The sequence below is a fragment of the Myotis yumanensis genome, unplaced genomic scaffold (assembly GCF_028538775.1).
Source record: "Myotis yumanensis isolate MYYU_CA2020_CCGP unplaced genomic scaffold, mMyoYum1.0.hap1 SCAF_6, whole genome shotgun sequence".
Taxonomy (NCBI): Eukaryota; Metazoa; Chordata; class Mammalia; order Chiroptera; family Vespertilionidae; genus Myotis; species Myotis yumanensis.
The window spans coordinates 38,370,525-38,398,185 of record NW_027223757.1 but is presented as its reverse complement, the minus strand read 5'-3'; the positions used below and the strand labels follow the sequence as shown (position 1 = coordinate 38,398,185).

The following is a 27,661-nucleotide window of genomic DNA, read 5'->3' as shown; positions in this document are numbered from 1 at the left end:
AGACCGGGCGTTCACAGGACGACGGCTCAGAGACTATTCCATTCTGTTTAGAGCAGAAAGGGGAAGGATCTCAAACTGGAGGCGGCAGAACACATGATAAGAGAAGGAATGGCTGCCTGAGGCGAGGTGAGGTATTGACAGCTGTCACTCACTTCAGTGAGCTTAAACCTCTCTAGACTCCAACAAAATACCTCTCCTGCCCAGCAGGAGTTTATGGATAGGGTCTCGGAGCTGTTGGAAATTTCTGAGAAATCCTAGAAAGGAGAGAAGTACAGGAAGAACAGATGGGCATATGTTACTCCCAATTTTCAAAACAGATTGGATTCTGAATGAGAATAATCGGTTACAGAATCGATTGTCAAACACATTGCTAAGTTCCTGTGAAGGAACTTGGTCATCACTGATATCGGAACATTGGCTCCCAGGAGCAAATTCCCTTAAAGCAGCGGTCCTCAAACTACGGCCCGCGGGCCACATGCAAATACAAATATTGTATTTGTTCCCGTTTTGTTTTTTTACTTCAAAATAAGATATGTGCAGTGTGCATAGGAATTTGTTCATAGTTTTTTTTTAATCTATAGTCCGGCCCTCCAACGGTCTGAGGGACAGTGAACTGGCCCCCTGTTTAAAAAGTTTGAGGACCCCTGCCTTAAAGATTCAGGCTAGCCCTATCGGTTTGGCTCGGTGGGTAGAGCGTCCGCCTGCGGACTGAAAGGTCCCAGGTTCGATTCCAGTCAAGGGCACATGCCCGGGTTGCAGGCTCAAGCCCCGGTAGGGGGCATCCAGGAGCCAGCCAATCAATGATTCTCTCTCTTCATTGATGTTTCTATCTCTCCCTCTCCCTTCCTCTCTGAAATCAATAAAAATATATATTTTTTTAAAAAGATTCAGGCTAAACCTAACTACTAGTAGATTTACTGGACAGAGGAGGGGGCGTGGGAATTAGGTTGGAAATCGGAGGAATGCTAGAACTATGGGCTGTTTTGATTACCGCCAAGTATTTGACAAAACTTCCCAAGATAATGTCGTGGAGCAGATAGTAAATGTGAGCAGAAGGCTATTACTTTGGAGTAGAATCATAGCTAATGAGACACCACCCGGGTCCCAAGCTGCATGACTACGACAGCATGGATCTGTAGTTGTCCCTGGTGGCCTGCCAGTCTTTAGTTTTCGTTACATTCTCCCTGACGACGTGTATGAAGATTTGCAAGGCAGGAGGGCTATCAAATAAGCAGGTGACGTAAGTGTGGGAGGGACAGCTAATGTTACAGATGATAGACTTAAGACTCAAAAATTTTTAGTCGGATAGACCCATTCAATCAAATGAAAGTTTAAAAAGATAGAATATCTGAAATGTCACAACCCGACGTACAGGAAAGGTTTCCTAGGTGGAAAAGATCTAGGACTTTTAGTTAATGACAAGTCTTCTTTAGACTATGGTGTGGGCCATGTTATCAGAAGGCTCATGGGAATATAGATTGTATAGTGTCCCGATCAAAGGAAACAATCATCCCTTGGTTCTCAGAACATCTGGAGTTTTACACTTGTTTTCAGGGACAAGAAATAAAGTAAATATTGGGTTCAAAAGGAGGGGAAAAGGCACATGGGAACTTGCCTTCATGGGACAGTTGAAATAACTGAGGGTTTATCTTGCAGAAGCGACAGATCGTTCCCACAGCACCACAGGCAGAGCCAGGAGATACAGGCAGCTTCCATGATGGTCCCCAACAACCCAGCTCCTGTGGGGTCCACTCTCACATTGCATCAAGTATTTAAATTCAGTTAAAAGAAGGATCCCTCAGAAGTCTCATTATCTAAAATCCATCTAACCCAAAGGAGGAAAGCAATAGTTCAAGGGCTTCCTTACGTCAGCAGCGAGATGAACTGAATGGCATACCACATACTACAGCCAGGGGCTATTATTCTACAGGACAGGTAGCCCTGTGTGCACATGAAACACAGCCCCAATAATTGGGAAACCACCCTGGCTGGTTTGGCTCAGAGGATAGAGCATTGCCCGTGGACTGAAGGGTCCCAAGTTCAATTCCTGTCAAGGGCTCATACCTGGGTTGCAGGCTCAATCCCTAGCCCCAGTTGGGGTGCCTGCAGAAAGCAACCAATTGATGGTTGCCTCTCTCTGTCTCTCCCCCTCCCTTCCACTCTCTCTAAAAATCAATGGAAAAATATCCTCGGGGGAGGATTAACAAAAGAAAATAATAATAATAATAATAATAATAATAATAATAATTGGGAAACCCATGAAAAAGCAAATACTTAACACAAGCCAAACAATTGCAGAATAGGCCATTTGGGTTCCTCCTCCCTGCTTCGAGGAGGGTGTCTTTCTCACTGTGAACCAACCAGATGAGATCCCATTCTTTCTGCTTTCATCTCTTGTCATTTCTTTACAGGGTGAGTTGCATCCTTCTATCTGGGGAAACCCCAAATTCTCAGCAGCCCAATTTAGTAAAGACATTAGAGCCTATTAGAGTTGTTGGGTCATGGGGTTGTGTTTAACTTTATAAGGAATTGCCAAACAGTATTCCAGTGGTTGCACCGTCTTCACTCCACCAGCCAGTTGCTCCATGTCCTCACCAATATTGGTTGTCAGTCTAGGGCAGCCGTGGGCAAACTACGGCCTGCGGGCCAGATCCGGCCCGTTTGAAATGAATAAAACTAAAAAAAAAAAAAAAGACCGTACCCTTTTATGTAATGATGTTTACTTTGAATTTATATTAGTTCACACAAACACTCCATCCATGCTTTTGTTCCGGCCCTCCGGTCCAGTTTAAGAACCCATTGTGGCCCTCGAGTCAAAAAGTTTGCCCACCCCTGGTCTAGGGGGTGGAACTTAGTTTGTATTGCCTAGATGAGCAGACAACGTGATGGGCACCTTTTTATGTGTATATTGGCCATTTGTGTATCTTCTGTTTAAAATTTTTGCCCAAATATTTATTGCCTTTTTTATTATTGGGCTATAGAAGTTCGTTACATATTTTGGATACAAGTCCTTTGTCTTCTATACAGTAACTGCAAAACTTCTGTCCCAGTCTGTGGCTTGCCTGTTCGCTCTTCAAATAGTGTCTTTTAATAAGCAGATTGTTATATATACTTTTGTTCTTTTTTAAAAATATATTGTGGTTGATTTCAGAGAGGAAGGGGTAGAGAGATAGAAACATCAATGATGAGAGCAAATCATTGATAATAAGCAGATTTTTAAAAACTTGTTATGAAGTAAAAAATAGCAACCTGTTGTTTGATGATTAGTAGTTTGTGTGCCCTCTCCTAGAATTTTTTCCCATCCCAAGGTCGTGAAGATATTCTTCTGTTTTCTTCTAATTTAAAAAGCTTTGTGGTTTTACCAGCTATTGTTTAAGGTGTATGATTCATCTCTAATTATTGTGTGTGGTGTGAGAAAAGGTTCAAGATTCATTCTTCCCACATACAGACATCCAATCGTTCCAGCACAACTTGTTGAAAATACTTTTTTTCCCATTGAAATGCTTTGGCACCTTTGTCAAAATCAATTAATCATATGAATTTGAGTCTATTTCTGGACCATTTATTTCATTGAAATATTTGTCTATACTTATGCCAACACCAAACTCTCATATCCTTTATAATAAGTCTTAATATCAGGTAGTGTGAGTCCTCCAACTTTATTTTCCTTTTTCACGTTTATTTCATAATTTACATGTAAATTTTTATATAAGTGTCGTAAACCTGCTGACATTTTGATTGGGAATGCATTGAACCTATAAATTAACTTGGGGAGAATTGAAATTTGGCCAATCTTGAGTCTTATAATCCAAATACATTGTATATTTCTCCTTTTATTTATGACTTCTTTAGTTTTTCTCAGAAGTGTTTTGTCTTATAGCTTCCTTTTTAGTTCTAGAATTTCAATTTCTACTTGTTTTTATTTATTTTTAGTTTCCATTTCTCTTGTAAAATATCCATTTTTTCTTATATTATTTAACATATTTATAATGGTTATCTTAAAATATTTATCTGATCATTCCAATAGCTGGGCCACCTGTAGATATGTTCCTGTTGTCTATGTTTTTTTCTTAATCATGAGTAACATTTTTTTGCTTCTTTGTACGTGTACTTTTAAAATTGTACTCCAGGAACTACGGGTAGAAGAACAGTGGAGAATGGAGCTTCATTTTTTCCTTAGTCTTGTTTATGCCCCAGAGTTGCAAGCCCTTTCTTCTGTCCTATGGTTATTCCGTTTTACCGGGAATGAACTAACCGGCAGCTTTATACACGTTGAGCTTGCCTGCGATTTGCCCAGCTCCCAACCAGTTTCCTCTATTTTCTTGTTTACCTTTGACTTCAACTCTTTCAGGGCCCCAGAATCCAAAAACCAGGAGAACGTTTGAAACCTCACAATTTTTCTCTGCCTAACAGCCACCCCCCACTGATGCTGTCTCAGCAGGATTCAGAAAGGGGGAATGAACGTACTGGGGTTTTTTTATGTCTGTGTTTTTATGCCACTTTATTAAAGTATTGCTTGTCAGCGACAAACCCACCTTTCTTTGCCCTCCTCTGTGGTACTGGATCCTACAAACTACGTGTCTCTCTGCCAGGGGAGGGACGTCAGGGCCTCGACAGAGGGCATTGGAGACACTGCAAATAAGAAGGGACTTTTCCCTCTTCTCCTGTTTAGCGTTCAGTTTCTAGTCGGTGGCAAGTGGCTCTGGCTGCAGGGGTCCTGGCAACGTTGCCGGGAGAGGCCGGCGGTTCTCTGGTCAGGCAGCAGACTCTCCAACGTGTGTCCACACTGTCCCCACAGAGGTCTGACTCAGTTTCCTCATACCTCCTTTTCCTCCAGCTTCAGGGATCATTGCTGTTCTAGTAGTTACCACGTTAGAGCTCTCTGCTACTGCTTTCAGCAGCTATCTACCTTTTGCAGTTAGCAATCCTTTATATTAAATCTGCCCTATTCAAATTTCTGGTGTGTTTTTATGTCTTCTGACTGAACCCAAGGGTGTTCCAGATTCCAGTCCCTCCCTAGCTGCACCCACTGTCACATGCAGGTCCACTCCTCCATCCCAGACCCGGGTCCCACTGTCACTGGTCCCCAGACAGCTCACACTGCTCCCCACTCCTGCAATCCCTGCCCCACCTCCCTCTCGGGTCTGGTGCACTCAAAGTCAGCCTTCCAGACGGCTCACGGAGCATCTCCTTGGGGAGATCCCCACTCCTGCATCTACCGCTACCTGCCCATTCCCCAGGTGTGGGAGCTCCAGTTCTCCGCTGCTCATTTCTCTCAGGAACATAGTTCATCAAGGTTTGTTTGTATCCATCACTTTTCGCCAGTGCCGTGGAAAAGAACTGTTTATTTTTCCAGCTTATTCTTATTGCTTCCCAGGACCAAAAGCCTTTCGCATCCTTCTATGTCCTACCTGGACACAGAAGCCTCTAGGTATTCTTGCAGATGCAAAGAAACATTTCAGAGGGATACGCTGTTACAGAGCTAAGAACTGAGAAATGTGGAATGGGGGTGAGAGAGCACATTAAAGGGTGGAGAGAGAAGTTCTTACTTTTTATTATAATCTTCAATGATCCATTCATTTATTCAACAAATATTAGGTACTCGACACTACTATGGGCCAGTCTTCTGGACACGAAGACTATAGTATCAACAATAACAGAAGGTCACTGCTCTCATGGTACTCAGATTCCAGCGGGAGAGACAGACAATAAGCAAACACTGCGTAACTAGCCGGGGGTGACACATGCTGTAAGACAGATTAGTCTGAGGGAGATAACTGATGACAGCGGGGGTGCTCTTGTAGGCTGATGGTGGGAAGGCCTCGCTCTGAGGCAGGGCTGGGGACATCCAGCCTGCAGGTTGACGTGAAAGCCCGTGGCCTGGCCCTGCCAAGACAACCGCAGGCAGGACTCGAAATTCAATACATCTAGGAGCTTTTCATAGCAACATCAATTTATATGAAGTGAATTCTATTAAGCGAATGATGTTATAAATATCCAAATGGCCCAGAAAAAGGTTCCCTGTCCCTGCAAAGGATACTTAAGCAGAGGCCTGAAGGAAATTCCAGAGTGAGACACAGGGCTGCGTGAGTGACAGGCAGAGGAAGCGGCAAGGGCGAGCCCTGCTGTGGGTGTGCATTTGGTGTGTTCCAGGCAGTACGGAGGCCAGGGGACTGGGCTAGGGGAGGCCAGGGGACTGGGCATAGGGGAGGCCAGGGGACTGGGCACAGGGGAGGGAGACGAGGTGAGAGAGAGAAGGGGGACTCTTAGTGCCCCATAGGCACTTAGGAGCACTGGTTCTCCCCCTGAGTGAGGTGCGGGGCCACCGCCCATTCCTGAGCTGAGCAGAGAAGTGACGTGGCTCACATGGAAAAGGCTGGCTCTGGCTGCCGTGCTGAGAGCACAGCTACGCGGGTTCTGTACTAATTTGCTAATTTTCATTTTAAACACGCGTTTGTGTATGTACAACTTGTATAACTCAAAAAATAATTTAAAAATAAATAAACAACCCTCAACAGCTTGCTACAAAATTAAGTCATGGTAGAATGCCAACCTTGTCTGAGGCCAGGCCCCATGGGAAGCCAAGGTGGCCCAGGGCTTTGCTCCTCAATTTTAATTTCAGCCTTTCAGATGCAAGATGTCCAAAGGGGAGTCCAGAGGGGACAGAAGAGAACGTGAGCCAAATCCCAATTGCAATATGTTGCTTGAGCATTCTAAGTAGACCTCACAGTTGGGATCAGAAGACAACACTTTATTTCATACCTATGGATATGTGTACCCACATCCATTTACTTTTTAAAATTAGCTAGCTCTCCAAACTCTTGCTAGCAGGGAATATCATCCAGTTGTCCTATTTTTTCTATGCCTCGAAAGAGAAAAGTGTAGCAAAATTGGGGTTCTCGAGGCAGCCCAGAGCTGAGCTGGATACCAGCCCATGTCTGGGTGTAAGCCCTGCTCTCTCCCTGTGTGAGAGCCAGCACAGGCCAATTGAGCAGGATGAGGTGACCTGGGGTCGGGGTGGGCTGGGAATCAAGTTCATCCCCTCCTCAGCCCATTTGTGAATTCTCTCTATATTTGCAGAGGAGGCACAGACCCACGCTCACTACCCCCACAGGCCCTGGTTCCTGCTTGCACACTGGGAGTAGAAGCACGTGCAGTGCGGGACATGACTGAGTGTGACTTCTTCCTAATCTTGAGCTGAGCTCTGCCTCCCAGAAACATCTCTCCCCTGGCCTTACCTCTGTCCTCCGGATTGACCTGGGGCCATCCGCTGTGCCCTGCGCGTGGAAAAATATGCCTTAATGTTTCTAGAAGAGGAGTACGTGAGACTCGCTTTGGCCTACCTTTCTCCCTACCTCTCTGCAGTCTGACCCGGGCAGCTCCCACTGGTCCGCAGACAGCGCTGTCCTGCACAGAATCCTTTCCCACCTCCCTCTGGCCCTGGCACACTCCAGTCATCCCTCCAGGTGGCTTAGAGGGCATTTCCTTGACAAGACACCCTCCCCGCCTACATCGTGGGCACTTGGTGGGCACTCCCTGCCGCTCCCTCTCAGGGAACAGGGACTTGGTGGGACTCGCCTGGCTCCTGCCGCCACACTCCCGACCACATGGAAAGTTTCCCATAGGCAGGAACTACCTTGCTATCCCCCAGCCCTTTCACAGGGATGAACATACAGCTGATACTGAACAAGCATATGTCGAGTGGATTAATTAATTAATTGTTGATGGGACCAACTGGGCCCCTGTCCATTTTTACATCACTAGAATCCCACATGACAATCACTTTTAAAAGGCAAGGGACGGTGGCCACGGCAGGAATGTCTAATACAACACCTTACAGCTGGGACCCTGGACTGATTTTATAGGCCCCGATGTTTCTGCGAGATGAAAGCTGCCAGACCCTACCTGAAGACCCCAGTTATGCCCAGACCCAGCCAATGTCACATTTTCAACTTGACTATGTTCTTCTAAGCTATAAATTTCCCAACTTAGCAAAGAGTGACACAAAGTCTCACATCTGTGGTGAGTTAGTTTATGGGCCCTTGGACCTACGAGCACATGGCAGCTGTAATACTGGCAGTGAGACCTGAGGAGAAGTCAGCCTGAAATGTAATACTCCCAATTATACTAAGGACAAGGGAGTGGACAGTGACAGACATTATCTCCTGGGAGAACCCGGAGCAGTGGGGGCCAGAGCAGGACAGCCCCGGATTCACACGGAGGAGGCCACCGTCAGGAGTCTGGGTCTCTATATTCCCATCAGCCTCCGAAGAAACTAAAGAGATACCCCTGCTTTGCTTTGCTTTCCTTGTTGAATGACATAAGATTTATCCCATGGCGGGGGGGGGGGGGGGGGGGGGGGTTGGGGAGGTGGTGGCAGCAGAGAGGTCAATGGGGGGAAAAAGGAGACTCATGTAATATTTTAAACAATAATTTTTAAAAAAAGATTTATCCCATGGCCAGGTGACATCACGGAGAGTCCTGTGCCTACTGCCTTCTCGACTTTTCCCAAAGCAGCTTTCAACATAAGAGGGCCCCATCTCAACTCAGGAAGTACAGACAGTCCAAAAGGGATTTTTGTCCCTGACGATGTGCAGGGGCTCAGCTGACAACCCATGTGCTGAGGGATATCACCGAATAGCTTCCGTTTATGGCGTTCTCCCTGGGGGCCAGGCAATAGACAAAGCGCTGGACACATCTTAGCTCATTTGCTCCTCGTAGCAACCTGTCATAGAGGTGTTGTTGTCTGCATTTTAAGTGGGAAAGCTGAGGCTCAGAGAGTTGAAAAGAGGTGATTTTGCCACCTAGGCAGTGGCGGGGCTGGAATTCAAACCCTGGGCTGCCTGGACACCAACAGAGTTTGCCCTAAGTGAGGAGAAGAGAGGAAGAGAGAGAGAGAGAGAGAGAGAGAGAGAGAGAGAGAGAGAGAGAAGATAGTTAAACCCCAGCCTAAGGGAGCAGAGGTTGGAGGTACAGACCTGAGTGGCCCTCTGAGAGGAAGCACATAGGCGGGAGAAGGGCAGAGGCTCCCCTAAGGTGAGCCTTGAAGGGCAGGACTCCAGCCCTGGCCCGTGTGGACACTCTCCCCTGACTCTGTCTAACTGCAGGGCCAGGGAAGTCATTCCATGTGCCTCGCCCACTAGAGGCGCTCAATAATTACTCGTCAAGTTCACGAACAAATGTAAGTAACACCGCCAATTGGTTTCTACCTCACTGGCACAGGGAGCCCTGATAACCGCCATCCAGGGCCTGACCTGGGAGGTTCCGCTCCTTGATGCCGACCATCTGGAGGCCCACCCTTCTGCACATTGTCCTCCAGGATGTAGCACAGGCCTCCAACGCCAGCTCTCGCTTTCCTGAAGCATCCCAGGGATGGCCGGCTCTGAGTATGAAGTCCCCACCCTGGCCTGGCAGTGGGTCCCTTACCTCCAATTACTCCCACCATCTCCCACGGACGCCCACCCTCCCAGCCCAGGCGAAAGGTGAAAGAAATAGGGAGGAAGCTCACTGCGGATGGACTCTGTCATGTCCAAGGCCACATCACTGGCCTGCGGGCAGTTGCCATGTCTTTCTCTTTGGCTCTTTGTCCAGTGGTGTTGGTAGGCGGGCAGAGCTCTCCTCTCCACCCCATAGCCACCAACCAGCTTGTTCCCTGGTAAAGAGTTGTCCCTGCACCCTGGGCCCCAGGTGCTCCTAGGCATGCATAGCTGGAAGCCAGTGATCTTCATTAGCAATCAGGAGGGAGGGGGGAAAATTTAAATGAGTCTTAGGGGATTGGAAAATTATGTGGTGAAATGTTTCTAAGCATTTTCTGCTTAATACCCATAAATTTCGGGGGCCGTGTGTGCTAACAGCTTTTGATTTATGATGTCTTTATTTTTGCATTGTATTTAAGCCAAATTATGAAAGGTAACAAGAGTAAAAAGAGCCTTTTAAAAATGCTTGGAGATCCATCATGGGGTTAAGCCCTTTCTGTCAAGCTTTGCTACCACTTTGTAAAACAAGGCCTCTGGTGCTGACAGCTGAGGAGCTAATTGGTATTGGACGCCAGCCTACCAGGGGCCTGCTCTTTTAAGAAACATTTTCTTCCCTTCTCCCAGCCCCCTGCCTCCAGTAAGACCTTTTAATGGCTGCCGAGGGCAAGGAGGAAAGCACGCCTTGGGTAAATGTTGGGGGGCCAGGTCTCACTCAGCTGCCTTGACACAGAGATATTCCTAGGGCCTGTAATTAAAATGCCTGTAGTCCAACCAATACGCTCCCATCCCATTGCCCAGGGGTTGCAAGGCTCCCTGCTAATGCTGAATGCAAATTAATAAAACGCTGTGTCAGCCTTTCTTAACCCATTACAATGTTATTGTCATGTTTATTTGCACAGTTCCCTGTAGGACACTGGTTGGAAAATCTAACAAGTGAGTTAAGCTCTCTCCTCAGCTATGCTTGCCATCTCCCCACGTGGCACCCATAAACTTTGCAGTTTGTGCTCACAGCAACTCCTCCCCACCCCCAAGACAAGCCATCGGGGTCTGGCCCTGGATGGAGACATTCTCTCAAACTGTAATTATCTTCCATTTATGCTACCGTAAAATGACTAGGTTGTTTGTTTCAAAGAACAGTTCCATTATCTTAGTTTACTAAAGAAAAAAAAAAAAGTTAAGCTACAGTATTTCCATAAATTAAATCCAGTCTGAGGGGGAAACAAACACAAACTTCACCTGTAGTGATGTTGTAAATCGCATTAGCCTAATTGCTTGTTATCAGAATTAAGTTTCCTTTTGCCGTCTCCCTCAATTATGCCCTTCCCACTTTGTGTCTGTCTGGCTGCCTGCTTCCACACTCATTGCAGGAGACATATTTTACTTAGAGTAATAGAAGTTTGAATGAAGACAAAAACAAAACAAAAAACCCCACCTCTTTGGAATGTTTGACTGGGAAGGAAAGATATATTAGTGTTAAAATTTTGTTCTTGGCAACCACATGGACATACACTGATACCTTCCTTCTTCTTCCACAAGTCATTCAGCAAGAGAAGGTTAAGGATCTAAATGCCCTATAAAGAGGGGCCATAGAGGACGTCTGTGTGAATCGGGGTCAGGGGAGTCATGTGTTAGCGATGTCTTGAAAAGCACGCAGAATCTTATCACCTGGAGAACTGAGGGAAGATAATTCCAGGGCACAGAAATCCAAAATGAAAAAATGCAGAAGCTGTGTAAATATATGGGAAAGGCAAAAACCTCCTGTGGCCTTTTCTTATTTCTGCTTTTCCATATGTTTATAATATGTATGATACACTAATATAGTTGTATGTATATAATTATGAATATACATGTATTGGAGATGTGCCCTGAAGGAGTTATTTATAATGAAGAACACTGTCCAAACATTTGGCAACCGTTGATGTAAGCAATGGAATCTCTCTGAGATATTTAAGCAGTTGAGTGACTAGAGGGATCTATGTCTTACAGAGATGACCTTGGTGCAGTGCGTGAGGTGGGTGCATGGAGGGGGGACTGCAGGCAGAGAGGCAGGGCTGAAGGCCGTGGCTATGATCCAGTGAAGGGGCAGAGAAAGGCCAGAACAAGGGCAGCAGGGGGTGGAGGGAGAAAGAAATGACGTGCAGGAAACTCTTGGGAGTAGCCTCTATTACAGAGGTTCTCAACCTGTGGGTCGCGACCCCTTTGGCAGTCGAATGACCCTTTCACAGGGGTCGCCTAAATACATCCTGCATATCAGATATTTACATTACGTTTCATAACAGTAGCAACATTACAGTTATGAAGTAGCAACGAAAATAATTTTATGGTTGGGTCACAACATGAGGAACTGTATTTAAAGGGCCAGAAGGTGAGAACCACTGCTCTATTAGGACTTGGTTTCCAAGTTAAAGGCATGGCATGAGGAGAGTTGGGGATTCTGAAACTGTTATTTTGGATAGCTGAGAACACAGTTTGCATGAAGACAGAATAAAGGAGAACGAGAAGATGTGGGGAAGCGTGCAAATGATGGGTCTGATTTTGAAAATGAGTTTAGGGTGCCTATGAAACATGTAGATGGAGATGTCCAAGTTGAAATTTCAACCTGGAACTCGAATAGCTAGCCAAGCAAGCCTTTGGGTACATAACCCCTTCACATAACCACCTGCTCCTCTCCATATATCGCTAATCTATCCAGAAAACCTGGAGAGCTCCTGGCTATGCCAGTCCCCACGCTCACCTGGTTGGGGGGAGGGGCAGTTAACAAGCAGAGGCCATTCCTGGCTAAGGAGAGCGCTGGTGATAGCCACCTGGGACATGGGCCCCTGCCCTGGAGGCTCACACAACAATCTTAATGCCATCACTATCAGGGGAGGAACCCAAAGCCAAGGGCACTCGCTCTCACAACCTCTCACTGGGGCCTTCCCTACACTGCCTGCCACTCGGGACCCAGAATCCTCTGGAAATCTTCAGTCGGGGCATTAGGTGGGGTGTGGGTAAAGAAAGCCACCAACAAAGGCCCCAAGACAACCTCTGGAGAGCCACGCTGACCCTCCTGGTGCTTTCTCTCAATGCCTGCGATGTCAGCCAAAACTGTGACAGGCCAAAGTCAAAGTCAATTCACACCATCAAGTATGAGTAAGGAGAGTGAGTTCTATGTTAAAAGCAATGTTTGTTCAACCTTCTCCATGCTCAAGCATCACATACTGCCTGTCCTCAAACTGGGGGTTCTAGGAACACGTTACAGGTCAGTAGACAATGGCTTTGGCCAATGAGTCAAGAATGCAAGGTTTTTATCCTAACCTGATCTGAAGCAAGATATTTAACTTATGGTACCTCAGTTTCCTTGCAATGAAGTTTGTTAACCACATCATGGAAAAGGTGCATCTGAACATCAGTTTTAAAACTCAGGCCACAATAATTATTATTCATTTTCAGCAGGTTGATCTCTCAGGACTTAGAGGAAAATTCGAAATTGAAAAGTTCAAGAAAATCTAGTTAAAGGATGATAATAAGATTAATACGTTTCACTCAGAATCTGTATCCTCAAGACTCCCTCTTCCAACTGCTGTACAAAGCATTTTGGGATGTCCCTGACCACGGGGGAGGGGGTGTGCATGGGGGTCACTGGAGGGGTAGGTGCATAGAAGGCACAGGTGAAGCTCTGTCAGCAGCATAAGCTCGGGGTGGAGACTAACTCTACCAGCACAACCCTCCTTGTTGATTTCATCATTGTATGGACTTTGTGAACTTGCACTGCTGTGGGGGAGGAGAGAAGGGGAGATTTCAGTTGCCATTTAAAAGGGATTTGGAGACATCTGATCACCTCCTCTGCCCCAGGGGGAGAGCTGGAACCTTTGTGAAGAACATCCCTTGACCATCTGGAGCAAGTCCAGCAGAAATGTGACTGACCTAACATGGAAGGGAATGTCGGTGTTTGCTAAGTCATAGGAGACCATGATGAGGCACATTCACCACTGACAGTTTACAGGGAAGTACATGAATGCTGTTAGATGAAATCTGAAGATAAGCACTGTTATGCAATAAATTGTATACCCCCGAGATTCACAGCTTGAAGGTTTAATGAGCAATGTGACTGTACTTGGAGACAGGGCCTTTATAGAGGCAATCAAGGTTAGATGAGGTCACCGGGGTAAGGCCCTGATCCAATAGGTATGAGGAAGAGGGAGAGACCAGGGTACAAACACGCAGAGGAAAGGTCGTGTGAGGACACAGCAAGGAACCATTTACAAGCTCAGGAGAGAGGCCTCAGGAAAAACCAAACAGCTTGGACCGCTCGCCTCCAGAACTGGTAGAAAATAAATTTTTGTTTTTTAAGCCACCCAGCCTCTGGTGTTTTATTATGGCGCCCCTAGCACACGAGTGCAGGCACTAAGAACACATTTTCTCCTCTAGTGCAGGAAACAGATCACTGCTGCTTTGTTCCTATAAGTATGTGATCAAAATAAACACAACTTGTTTTGTGAATGTGGTTTTCTCTGCTGCAGAGAAAACGATTTTGTGCTTCTTTTTGTGTCTCGTATTATTTCCGAGTCCACCTTCCCGCTTCCTCTGAGACCTACACGATGTCTTCTGTCCCAGGCGGAAGCCTCCATCCCCTCGGACACCTGGCCGTGCTGGATTGCAGCACTTTGTATGAACTGCCCCAATTGAAAGCCAGTGGTTGTGTCTCCTTCAATACCCCTGAGGCACCCATCGCTGACTTTCTGTTCTGCAGTAACACTTCAGGTCAAAGAGGCCAAACAGATAAAACTGTTGTTCTAAAGATTTTTATCCTACTTCGGGGGGCAGTCTGGACACAAATTCAGAGGGCAGAAGGTGGGTCCGTGAAATCGATGGTGGCACAAAACATCATCCAGACAAGCAGGGCCCCGGTGGGACATGGAAACGTCCAGCTGCCTTCACGGCCATGAGACATGGGCTATCATAGCTCCGATGATGTCATAGCATATACATCACAGCTGAGCTCCTTGTCACCATTGAGCCAGCTTAACATCAGTGAGACGGGGTGTCGGAGGACCCTGACTTCCAGGGCAGACGTTTTCTCACTAGAGGACCAAGCTTGCCGTGACGTGTGATGCTGTGTGGGAGCCAGCAGGGACCCTGAACTGCAGCTGCCGAACTGTGGGCAGCCGAGGGCACTGGCAGGAACCAGCGGCCAGCTGAGGGAGGCTGGGGAACGGCCACTCCAGAGAGGGCAGCTGGAAATCTGAAAGGTGGCTCAACCTTCCCCAGAATTAGAGTCACACAGGGACCTGCTCTAAAAAGCTGCTCTGAAAGCTGAAGGATAACTTTCTCAGGAGAAATGATGGGAAGGACTCAGAGGATCACAATCCTGGTGAACGGAACAATACCACCCAGATTTCAGCTCCAAATCCTCAGGCCAGAGACAGGGACAGTCTGGGGCTCAAAGGAGTGTTTACCAAACTGCAGACCCTTAGAGACAACCTGTGCAGCATTTGTCTGGACATCACCTCTGATGGTTAATTGTATGTGTCCACTTGCCGGGGCCGTGGTTCTGAGTGTGTCTGGGGTGTGCTCCTGAGACTCACATTTGGATCGGTAGACTGAGTGAAGCAGTGTCACCTCCCCCACTGTGGGTGGGCCTTGTGTAATCTTTATAGTCCAGTTATGACATGACACTGATTTCTCTTACATTACGGGTGTGAATGGGTTATGTTATCTGGGAACTTCACTTCAGGATTGGAAACAGGGAGTTAAACAACATTTGTAATAAAAATGAGGGTGGAGTCTGGCAGGACCGAGGCCTACCGCTTTAAAAGAAGTTTGCTGTGGATCAAAAATGTCTTTCCAAGTGGAAACACCAGGGAATCATTTCCTTTCTGGAACCGGCTGGGCCTGGGAACAGCCCCTCGAGGCCGGCGGAGCAGCTGGCTCGGCTTGCGGGATGAAAGAGCTCTTTCTCCTCAGGCCTCGCAGGTGAAAGACACGGAAGCCCCATCGGTGTTTTAAAACCAAAGGAAAGACTCGGCAAACTTCACGCGGCCATGTGACCCTTGACACGTTGTGTAACGAAGCCTGTTTCCCTAACTGTACAATGGAGGAAAAAATAGCCCCTCCCATCTTGACTTCCTGAATGGATTAAATCAGATAAATCAGATACAGCCTGTCTAGTGCTCCCCTCAGCAACCCTGAGCCTAGGATGCTCAATAAATGGGAGCATGTTATTTATGATCATTATACAGCACTTTACAGTTTGCAAAGCCCTTTTCCATAGACTATTTCCTTTGTACTTTACATACGTTACCCGAAGTGACCTTCCCAACCACTTCTGAAATGTTAACCCTATGATCTAATAAAGTGGGGGTAACGCAAAGAGTGTGCAGCTCTTCCCACAACACCGTGCTGCCTCCACCATGCTGACATGGTCTCTCCTTTAACCATTCGTTCATTCGTTCATTCAACAAACATTTATTAGGCACTTGCTGCATTGAAGGCACTGGGCCTCAGCAGTGGGGACTGACAGAAATACCATCCCATGGAGGAGAGGAAGGGAGGGAGGCCCAGGGTGGCCACCATACTTGTCCTGGGTCACACTGGTAGTCTTGGAACTGGCTTTTGCCACTTGAAATCCATGCTGCTCCATTTATGTTTATTCTGTGTAGCTCCAAGGACAAAAGGACACCCTCAGAGGAGGAAGTTACTGGAGGAGGAAGCTGGGGAAAGTTCTGCCGGGAAAGGTGGCCTTGCTAACTGCTGGAGCTTCCAACAATGAAAGGGGCTGCCTCCTGAGGAGGGAGGCTGTGCTGTCCGCATTCTTTGAAGAAGCGCTGGAGGCTTGCCCTAGGAGAGAGCCCTCACGTCCCAGAGAGCCTTCAAAACCCATTCAATCTAGGAATCTGGGACTCACTTAGAGACCGTTTCTCAGAGTAGAGGCTTTTGCTTTTTACTCTTCCCATCAAATGGCACGCATTTTTGCTTCAAGCTCATTCCTTTGGCTAGTATTTTCACCTTCCAGCTTTCGCAAAGGGGTGAGCAGCTGGAAAATGGTCTGGGACGTCAGTGGCTCCATGGTCCCAGTGTAAATTCTCCCAACCTGACCTAAATCTGTATTCTCAGGAATGAGAGAGAAAATCCCTGGAAACTGACCAATCTACTAAGTACACAAGCAGAATACAGAAAACTCTTGGCAAAAGTGTTTCCTTAACTTTGGGTTTCCTTAACTTTGTCCAGGAAGTCATGAGACCCACACTTGTCCACTGTTTGAAATCTACAAGGACCAGCTAAGTCTTTGGCCGCATAGAATTTTTTTTTTTCTTCTGGCATGAAAATGTCAAATAGAGTCATAAAAACTTATCTTGTGCCCAGAAATATACATATTTTAAATGATTATACTTCTAATTTATTCCACATTACTCTGGTCTCAGGCCAATTAATAAGAACCCAATTTCTTAGCACTTGACCTTTGCAGAAATTTGGGCTGATTCCAAGGAAAAAAAGTATAAGACAAACTTTTCTGAATGTCCCTTTTCCTAACTCTGCTGTGTTCTTCTTTACTGGGTTCTTGCTAAAGAACTTCTAACTAAAAGGGAGGGCAACAGGGAGAAATGACCACTCCTCTATGCCACCACGCAGCATTGGCCCCCACACATTGCCACATATATCACACACCAACTTGAGTTTCTAACTCAATTCCCTGGAAAGAGTTTATACTCACCTGGTCTCATTAAGGCAACACACATTGTACAGCTTCTCACTGTGGGACCAATTAACCGTTTCCACATGGGCACCAAAATAACCCCACCATACAGTTTGCCCTCATTATTGATGTTAAGTACTTAATTATGTTACCAACACCCAAAATAAGAGCTATATTATCACATTGTGGGTGGTGATTTCAGACATTAGAGCAAGTTGGGTGTGTTTTTCTTTCACCATTCCCGTGCTTTGTTCGTAATCTGTGCACCAAAATCTAAAGCTATCTACAGCTTTCCACTTGAAGCGTTTTTGCAAATGAGCTGTTAAAGTGACATAATCAAATATGCTTGAGCATCTTCTAGCATCTGAAAGGGAGAGTTCCCCATATAAGGGGAAATACACAGATGATTGGATTGAACCCCAAATCTCATGGCAAACTCCCCAGTACAGGCAACAATGGCAACAGCATGAACCTATGACCCCAGAATCCTGAAGGCTGAATAATGACAGAAATATATTCCCACAGTGGAGTTCTATGCTGATCAATAAACTCAATGACGTCTTTAGGATAAACAGCATATCTTAATGGCTAATTATTTGGTTACGCCTTGATACCACCATCATTTCCCAGTAGTGAGGGTACTAAATCCTAAAGGGCTGTGAAGGAGAACTGTCAGCCTCTTTTTTGGAAAGCCATAAAGAATGAGCCTGTGATCGGATAGAAATGGTTAGGCCCAAAGAAATTGTTTAAGTTACATGACCTCCAAATCCTGTCTTCCCAAACAGAAAGCCCTAATGCCCTGGAATTGGCTTTCATCTGTATTTCTCTTTTCAGTTCTTCCTCTCCTCATTCACCAAGGCCACAGTTGCCTGTCAGAACAGGATTAAAATCCTGAGGCCAGCCCCAGAGAGCCTTGAAGGCTACATCCATTTTACTCCACAACACACTGCCGGGCATTACCACCGGCCTGATGGGTGGGCCTGGCGCCGAACACCAGGGAAAAACACACATCTTGGTGTTCGACCCGATTTTCCCATCAGTGATGCCCCAGGATGACTTGTGGACAAATGTGAAAGGAGAAACTGAAAACCTTTCCTTCAATCCAAGAGAAAAAGACCCATAAGGGCTAAAAGGTGACAGCCGCAGGCTACAGTTGGCTCTCACTGTGTCCTTTGTGACCTGCAGAGGGTATAGGAAGGAGCCACAGCCAGGTCCCCTTGTGGAAGGGGGATGGAACACACTCTCTCTCCTCTCAGCTTTAGCCCAACACCTATTTGTTCAGTGCCATTTCTCACGGGTTGGACTGGTACCCAACCAGGGTAATTCTTCGCTCTGCCCAGCTCAGCTCTTGTTTCCAGGTTTGGTGCCATCTTCACTGAGGGCTGCATGTTTCTTTAGGATTACTTTGGAGTCATACGTTTTGTCTTGAAAGAATGGGGGCTTTTGCTCTGTAATGAGCAGCACAGAAAGAAAAAGAGGGCAAAGGCTTTTGTTAACAAATATTTAGCTCCCAAAAGTCGAGTCACCATCATGGGGCTAACCAGACATCACCTCCTTTCAAAGCACAGCATTGACACCGTTTTTCCCTGGCCGTTCATTTCCTCCTATTGGCTAACTCCGCTCCTGTGCTTCTGGGTCATAATCCTTACGAAGAAGACAGGGCCACTCCTGGTCAGCCCGGCCTCTTCCTCGAAGGGCACGGCTGGCTGCAGGAAAGTGCCTTCGCTTTTGAAGATCAGCAACTCCGGGACTAAGTTCCATCTATCTGACCAATAAATGCAGCTGCTGAAAAAGAAATGCTCATTTGCCTCCCCACAAACAAAAATGTAGGTAGAACGTGTCTGCGTTGGTGGGAGGTTGAGGGAGGAGTTTAAATGGGTTTGTGCCACCAGATTCTCTAAAACACAACTGGTCCAACAGTGACCGTGGCAACCCCGGGGACGCTCGAGGTGTGGGTCTCAGAATACATCCCCGTGACTCCAGGGTGTCCCACAGGCTCTGTGGAGCGACTTTTCAGCTTAGTACAACCGAGAACAGCCACAGGGGAATAAATTCCTTTCTGTCCTAAAACAGTAGTCCACGGAGTAACAGTTGTGAGAAGCAGGAGGTGCTTTATCTCCTCAATGGTGGCAAAGTGCCTCTCCTGATGGACACGTTTTCATTGATTCCAGAACACGCAAGTCCTGCTTGCTGCTCCTCTCCATCCCACCCTCCTGAGGCAGGGATGTTCTTGACTATCAGACCTGCCGGCTAACCCAGCACAGCCTTGTCACCAGCACCCCAGCCTGGCCAGGTCTCTTGGCTGAGAGAAGCAAGAGCCACCAAGGCTAACATTTGAAAACCCAGAGGGAGGGGAGAGAGCTCTGACTACTGAAGATTGACTGCACCTCATCACCACTCGCCTTCCAGACACGGCGCACTGTGGCCAAATAGCAGTGCCCCTCATCAGGCTGCCCCTGAATGCCACCCACCAGTGACAGGGAAAGAGAGCGAGAGAGAGAGAGAGAGATCATTGTGGAGCAGGCTGCTCCGAAATGCCCAATGCTCCTGTACCCCTCTGGACATTAGGGTGTGGAGGTCAGAACAAGCCGAATTTCAAACAGTCCTGAGTGCGTCTGCTATGGCCCTTCTGCCCTGCAGCTCCTCTGCTTCAAGTCTCCTTCTCAATCTTGGCATTGGACAAACTGCGGTGGGGGTTTGCAGAAATGCTACGGAATGAACCTTGGCCAGAACTAAAACTGAGTCAAATGCAACAACAATAAAAAAACAACACTTAGGACCTGGTGGGCTTGCAGCCAAAGCCCTGGAACTTGGTATACGTGTATCAACAAACGCAGGACTCGCCACAGCGACACAGCAGCGATTCTAGCAGAAATTTATAGCCCAGACTAGAGCGAGGCGCTGTTGCAAATGCAAAGCTTTGTTGTTGCTGTGTTTTGTTTTGTTGGCGGGGGGGGGGGGGGGGGGGGTAGAAAAGGAAAATAAAGAAAAAGAAAGCAACAGATTTAAATGCAATCCTAACATCTTGGAAATTCTACCGTGACTTGGGTGATCCCAATGGTCTTTGAACCTTGTCGGAAAATGTCACAATAGATGTTTGAATTAAAATCCAGTAAGTTTGCCAGAAGACCGATTGTTTAAAATTGGCAGCATTCCAGACAACTTCCGAGGCTGCACACTGCCCGGGGCTGAGAGAACGGCTAATTCCAGAGCAAGTTCATTATCACCTTATTGATAAAGGGGTAATTTTTAAAGCTCATGGTGTGGGTTTTGTGACTTATTAATTAAAATTTAGAGTAATTTACTAGACACAGTAGTGGCTTCTGTTACATTATTTATGCACCATACCATTTGTGTTTTCTCCCAGGGGCTGTTTTTAATCCCCTGGTTTCTCCTCACCTGTCTGCCCTTGAAGGCAACAGAAATCATAAAAACAGGTAAAGCTCACACTAGCCTTTTGGGAAATCACAGAATTAAGAAGGTGTCCAAGGAGGCACTCAATCAAAACTCATTCCTAGACAAGTCACATTTGCCCACGCAAATAAAGAAATGTGTTCTTACGGCAAATGGCCCGGCTTCCAGAAACCTCTTCTTCAAAATGCTGGGCTGAATTTTATGCTCTTTGATAAATAGATGGGGAGAGTCTGTCCTCGTCTTTTCTCCTTCTTTCCCACGGCATCCCTGAACAAAAGCAGGAGGCAGGGGAAAGAGGGGCGGCATCGGACAGAACTGGGGGCAGCCCCACGGGGCCAGTGTCGCCTCCTGCTCTCCTCGGGACACGTGGATTGCGCTGAGCGCACCTGGGTGCCAGTGTGATGCTGAGGCTCCCAGGGGTGCAGGCTGGGGTGAGCTCCTCCCGCGGAGCTCTGCCCGGGCCCCAGGGAGCGACTTCCCAGCTGCGGCCCCACCTCTGCCCGCACCCAGTGCTGGCTCTCCCAGGTCTTAAGAGGCAAGAATACAGAGGTACGATGTGTCCACCCGGCACGCAAACTGTAAAAGGACTTGCAAAACACTCTAATGTCTAACTCCCCGAATGTTCGGACAGGTCGCTTCTCTCCGAGCACCCCTCGTTTGGATTTAAGGGAACTTTAGTCATGTAGTTCTTGAACGTGCTGAAGAATTTGAGATCCAAAACGGAGACTAACCAAATAAAAGCCACCACCCTCTGCGAGTGTGGATGCAGCCTGATGTTCACATCACTTAAAAGTTTAAGCATTTCCTACCCTTGCACTTTGAGGCATCGCTTCATTTTTATAGTGAACGTGCTATTCAACATGTTTAAAAGTCGTCATTTCTCGTTGGCCACAGCGGGTCTGCGGGTCTGCAGGTCTGCGGGTCTGACCTGCTGCTGGAGGGGGCCCCGGGCGCCAGGAACCAGAAAGTGAAACTGCACCTGCTGCTCGCTGCCTGGAAACACACCAGAAGCAGACAAGGCACGAAGGGGCGGAAAGCAAGCTCCTCTTGTTTTTCTCGTTGTTTTCCTTCCCCTTACCACACATCCATTTTTACTTATTTATTTATTTTCACTTTTGGCAGCAAAAGGAGAGTAATTCTGGTGGCACAGGGAAGAAATATAAACATGCTAAACACCAAAGAACTGCGTTTTTGTGGGATTTACCTTTTTCTTCTAATTCCACAAATCAAGCAGATGGATAAATTCACCAAAATATCGGAGCCCCTCCACAGACACAATCTAAAGAGCTAAAGAAAACATATTCCGGTTTTTTAAACGAGGCCACAAATATGTTTAAAAAGTCTCGATTTTGAAACAACCTAAACACTTCCCTGATGGTTCCATGCTAACCTTTTACTTGCATTTGTGGACCACTCCTGCTTTCCTAGGTCGTCTCCGTCCAGCTCTTCCTCAAACACCCGCCTTATTTTCTTAGGCTGGTTCTCCAAGCAACACCCACCACAGGACTCCGCTTGACCGCGCTGTGGATTCCCTGACAGTTATTGTTAATGCTTCCACTCCAAATATTGTTTTATTTACAAAGAAAAGAGTCTTGGGGAAGAAAAGAACTATGTCTCTCTCTAAAAATGCTCCCTCTGGTTGCAAAGGAAGGAAAATAGAGTAGACAACCAACATCTCCATTCGGAAGCACCTGGATTCCTTTCTCAAGCCACAGAGGCTGAGCCCCACCAACAAGCCACCTTCTCAGAACGCGACTGACGGTCTCTAACCTCTTGAGGACGGACCCAGAACACAGCCTGCCAGGAGCCGCCCCTCGGTGACTGTTACAGGGAGTGGGGAGAACTCTGACCAGTCCCTCAAATATCGGTCCAGCGACTTCCACGAAGCCGGCACCTCGCCCTCCTCCCGGTCCCCTCCTGCTCAGCCGGAAACCTGGGAGGGAGCCTCGTGCCAGCAGAAGGGACATGTGGAATCGGGTTCAAGTCACACAACGTCCCCACCTGGGAAAGAGGTGACTGTGTATTTGAATTTGGGAAAACTGCTCCTGACCAGCCATAGTCACCTGTGTTTTCTTTTTCCCAAAAGAACTAACCAGCACCAGCAACTAGCAACAAATAGTATTCTCATCTATCCTGGGAAATTCGGAAACACCAGCACAAAACCCGTAAAACATCCCATCTGGTACACAAAAAATAAAATTCAATTTAAAACACCACTTTCGCCTCTTCACCACACACTGATTTTAAACATTAAATATTAGGTAAATATTTTTATCCCAAGACAAACTGAAAATGTTTTTTATTAAAAAACAAAGCAAAAATCATCATTTCAAAAATAGCTAACCATTTATTGGAGTTCACATTTCGGGGGAAAGACAACTTTCTACATATTTAAATGCAGAGTTAAAGAGTAGTGAACATGTATATACCCTAAATTTATCAACTATATGATTCTATGCTCCGTCTTCCCCCCGAGATCTGATTGAGAAATCAAACATTGTATTTTGAGGAGAAGGCACTAAAGTTACCTGCCGCCTCCGTGGTTCCAGTGCAGAACATTCATGCAGTGCCCGAGGGGGAGCACGCCACCCAGACCAGCTGAGCCAGGTAACCCGTCGTGCTGACGGCGGAAAGAGCAGAACCCCGTGTCCACGGCACACCCTCCGAGTGTGTGTCTCCCTTACCTACAGCGGGTTCACCAGAGCCCTGGTCAGGTTCTTTCCCAGGCCGGGAAGGTTGACTCAGAAGGCAGAAGACTTTCAGTACATGCAAACCGGGTACTGCAAAAGCTAAGCGTCCACCCGGGTGTTAGTAGCTCACAGTTAGTCTCCAGCAGCCCTGCTCTCCGGCTGCACACATCTCATTAGACTAATGCATTCAGCACAGGCAGAAACTCGATTTACCATAGCTACAGCAATGAATTTCCATTACGATGACAGCTTCAACCACATCATGTCCGGAAAACCAGCCAACCGCTGGCTTTTAAAGAACACACACATTTTACATGCAGAGAACGCGAGGCATGCGTGTGTGTGTGTGTGTGTGTGTGTGTGTTTCATGTTTCCTTCCTCTCAGCAGCCCAACTAAGAGAAATGTGCAGTGTAGCTTTTTGCCGACATGAGCTGCAAGGTAATGACACTTCTGCTTCTCTGGTAGTTACGTCCTTGTAATAAACTGAATTATGTCACAATTGTCAGAAGGGGTGTTTCCAACATTTCGATTTTCATTACCCCTCCTCTGTTGCCATAGAAACCAGACTGTAACATCATCTCTTTGTCCCAGCCCTGCAGCAGTGTGGGCTAGCGCCGGGCTTACGAGATACTGGTGAGCGGAAGGAGTAAATATTTGACTTTAGACAAATAAAAGAAAAAGAAATATTCTCATGTCATCATTGTTCAGGAGAGGATGTGTGTGTGCAGAGGAGTGTGCACACACAGGTAACACCCCGTAGTCAGATGTAGTAACTCTACAGCCGCATACAACACCTTTGCCACCTCATTGAAACAGCGCCTGGACCTGGGTTCCAGGTGTGTGTGTGTAAGAGCAGAAGTGTTTCCATACCATGAACAGGAGCGGGGTCTGCCTGGGCTGGAACAGTCCTGACATAGGAAAAGGGCTGCTATGTACCCCCCGTGCTCTATGGTATTGCTTGTAGCAAACCAACTTATCCTGGAAAAGTGACTTTTTCGCCTTTTTTTTTTATATATAATAAAGTGGAGCATTGCCCATTTCATTCAATAACCATTCTGGACTATTGTTCCCAGGCATTTCCTACAAGAAGAAACATTCATCCAACAAACATGTGGCCACCCGGAGGTTTCCTCCTGGGGCTGAGCAACAAGCAAATTTAGCCAGGAGTGACCACCAAGTAGGGCTAATTGAGGCTTAGGCCACAACTTGGACAGGTACCGAGAGTGAAAAAAAATAAAATCACAGCATGAGGCTTTTCTGAATCTATAGGCAGCGTCACATGAGAAAGAATAAGAAATCTCTCTCCACAAATTATGACCATAGGAAAAAAATTAAATTTTTTTGAAGTCAAAGCATTGTATTTATTGAGCAAGAAGTAAATTCACTATTTAGTTCATTTAATTATCTAATTTTATTGTTTTGTTTTGTTTTGTGTGGGAAAAGGCAAGTTTGGTAGTTTTTCATTTTGGTCATTGAATATAAGTTGATTTCATTAAAGGAGAAGGAGAGAGAGGAGGGAGAGAATGAGGAGAAGGAAAGGAAACAGGACCCAATGGGTGATTTCAGTTTGGCCAACATCTCTCTCAGCCACAGAGGCTGTGTGCATGCAGGGGCCTCGAACACAACCCACACTCCGCTCCACACAGCACCTGGAGGGGTCTGAGATGCTAAGCCAGTCTACACTTTTAAAGGCTTCTTCAGATAAAAAAACAATAAATCTTCCTCAGATAATCAAAAATATTTCCCAAATCCTATAAAAGAAGAAGAAGACTTGACAGAATCTGTCTGAAAGAAAGGAGTTTTTGGTTTTCCTCCCCATTTCGAGAATTTGTGATTCTGATTCTCAGTGACTAAACGTCCTCGCCTCCTCCCAGTCTTTACTGTTGTGGTCTGTCCTTAAGTGGGTGTGGCTGGGATGCAGGCACTGGCATCACAAGTTAACCACAAAATGAGCCTGAAAACAGAAATTAACCAAAGCTGGTTTGCTTGAAAAAATAGATGATAGGTAAATCAATATCAATTGATAGATGCCAAATGGATAGATATGCCTTAAGATATTAAATCCATGTTTTTAAAAATCTTAAATGTTTTTAATTCCAAGAAAAATTTTAAGCTAAACATGTAAGAGAAAAGAAATTTGGTGGAATGGCTGTATACACACTAAGGCAGTGGTTCTCAACCATCCTAATGCCGCGACCCTTTAACATAGTTCCTCACATTGTGGTGACCCCCAACCATAAAATTATTTTCGTTGCTACTTCATAACTGTAATGTTGCTACTGTTATGAATCATAATGTAAATATCTGATATGCAGGATGTATTTTCATTGCTACAAATTGAACATAATTAAAGCATAGTGATTAATCACAAAAACAATATGTAATTATATATGTGTTTTCCAATGGTCTTAGGCAACCCCTGGAAAGAGTCGTTCGACCCCCAACGGGGTCGTGACCCACAGGTTGAGAGCCGCTGCACTAAGGGGTCTGTTAAGAAGAAAAGGGGCCCTTCTGAGCTAATGTGTCTGTCTCTGAGTCTTGTACATCCCTGGGCTCTGATCAGGATGCTTCGGTTGTGCCACATTGTTAATCTTCTTGTTCCCTGTGGTTTCTTCTCTGTCTCAGACAGGCTCTACTCTTTCCACACGAATGCCACTGGGTTGGTTGCTAGCAAAAGGTGCAGTGGGAGCAAGCAGGTTAATTTGAGGGCGTCCCAAACACAAACTCACTTAGAGGAGCCTCCATGGGAAGAGTAATAAGTTCTGTCAGCTGCGGGTAATGAGTTATGGTTGCAACCCAAGCATCGGGTGGAGAGGGCTGTGTCCTGGACAGGGGAGTCAGTGCTACTGCAAAAACAACCCTTGTTGTCATAACCCAGCTAACATTTCCTGGGGAACTACTATGTATACAACCTATTCATGTTGTCTCATGTACAACCACCCTATGATGTCAGTGTTGTAGCACCATCTCCATTTTACAGATAAAGAAACTGAGACTCAGATATTAAATAAGTTGCCCAAGGTCACACAGCACAGAAGTGTTGGGTACAGGATTGACCCATGCAGTCCGTTCCCCGAGGCCCAGTAATGAATCCTATGGCTACATGGCTCCCTGGCACTGCCCCTGGTCCCAGCTCTGTCGTTAACCCAATAACATTGGTCAAATCACCGTTCTTCTATAACAGGAGGGGGTGGGGTGGGGGACTAGATCATTTTTGTGGTCCCTTATGGCTCTGACATTCTAGAGTTTGATGAATTGTTTTACCTGCAGCTGGAACAGAGCAATGCTTGCCTTGGAGGAGAACCCAGCTGTGGTTGTGGCTATGGCCATAACTACTAACAGGCAAACAGCACCTCTCTGCCAATAGACTAAGACCTGGCAAACGGGTGCTTTGGACGGTCAGGTTGTGATGGAGATTGGGGGAAGAGAGCATGGAGAAAGAACAGGGAAGTTTTAAAGGGCAGGATTCCATTCCTGAAGCAGCAAAGGAGACCACTCCCCCACACGTATGCGGCCCCTGACTTTGCTTCCACATCAGTCAACACTAACTTCTCCTCAAGTGTTCCTGGAAGTTTGAGAAGTTTCGTGGTTATGGAAGGTCTGAGGCTTAGGGTCACCATTTTGCCAAAGGGGAACCTCATTAGTCAGACTAGAGGGCAGAACGGAGTGATGAATGCAGACCACTGGGCTCCCCCTACCTGCCACTTCTTCAGCTCAAAGCCCTAACTTCCATGGGGCCAGAGCTCAGTTTGTGCAACCAGGGGTCTTTCTAAATTAAAACCAAGACTTTTCTTTGTAGTGAAAATAAACAGGAACAACCTTTCAACTTCCAATAAAAATATAAAAGAATATACATGAGTGGGGGGGGGGGGGTAGCAATGGGGGGATAAGGACACATATGTAATACCTTAATCAATAAAAATTAAAAAAAGAATATACAATAGAACTACCAAAGAGGAAGTCATAGAAAACTATGAAACTAGGGGAGAAATGTTCTCAATATATACTTGCTTAAAAAATTGCAGGTTAGAAATCTTATTTTGAAAAAATATAATTTGCAAAATACCAGAAATATGACCCCTTGGTAATAGGACTATGAATAATTTTTATCTTCTTAATCTTTCTTTTTTATATTTCCTACAAAGGAGGACCTACTTTTTATGATAGATAATACAAAGTCACATGAATTAAATGATTGATTAGTAACAGAATTTTTCCTCTTAACATCTGCAAACACATTTGCTTATAATTCTCATAAATCTTAAGTCTTAAATTTGTCATCAATGAAGTAAAAATAAAACCTTTGTCCAGTGGTTGTAGGCTACCTTCAGCCACAGCCTTAGCCAATGCTTCAAGAGCGAAGACTGTCCCCTACTCACTCAAGTCATCCCGTTGCCCTCCACGC

At 46.2% G+C, this 27,661-nt stretch overlaps 1 protein-coding gene across 2 annotated transcripts in view; it reads right to left on the bottom strand.

The window, feature by feature from the left end:
• The window catches only part of SCML4 (Scm polycomb group protein like 4), a 103,094-nt gene that overhangs the window by 66,131 nt on the left and 9,302 nt on the right, over positions 1-27,661 (bottom strand). Inside the window, exon 1 of one of the 2 annotated variants that reach the window (XM_070417983.1) lies at positions 23,250-23,402. The exons of the other annotated variant lie outside the window; for it this stretch is intronic. The gene's annotated coding sequence lies outside the window, so the exon portion shown is untranslated. Of the gene's footprint in view, positions 1-23,249; positions 23,403-27,661 lie in introns of those variants that run through there. 2 annotated transcript variants of the gene reach the window in all.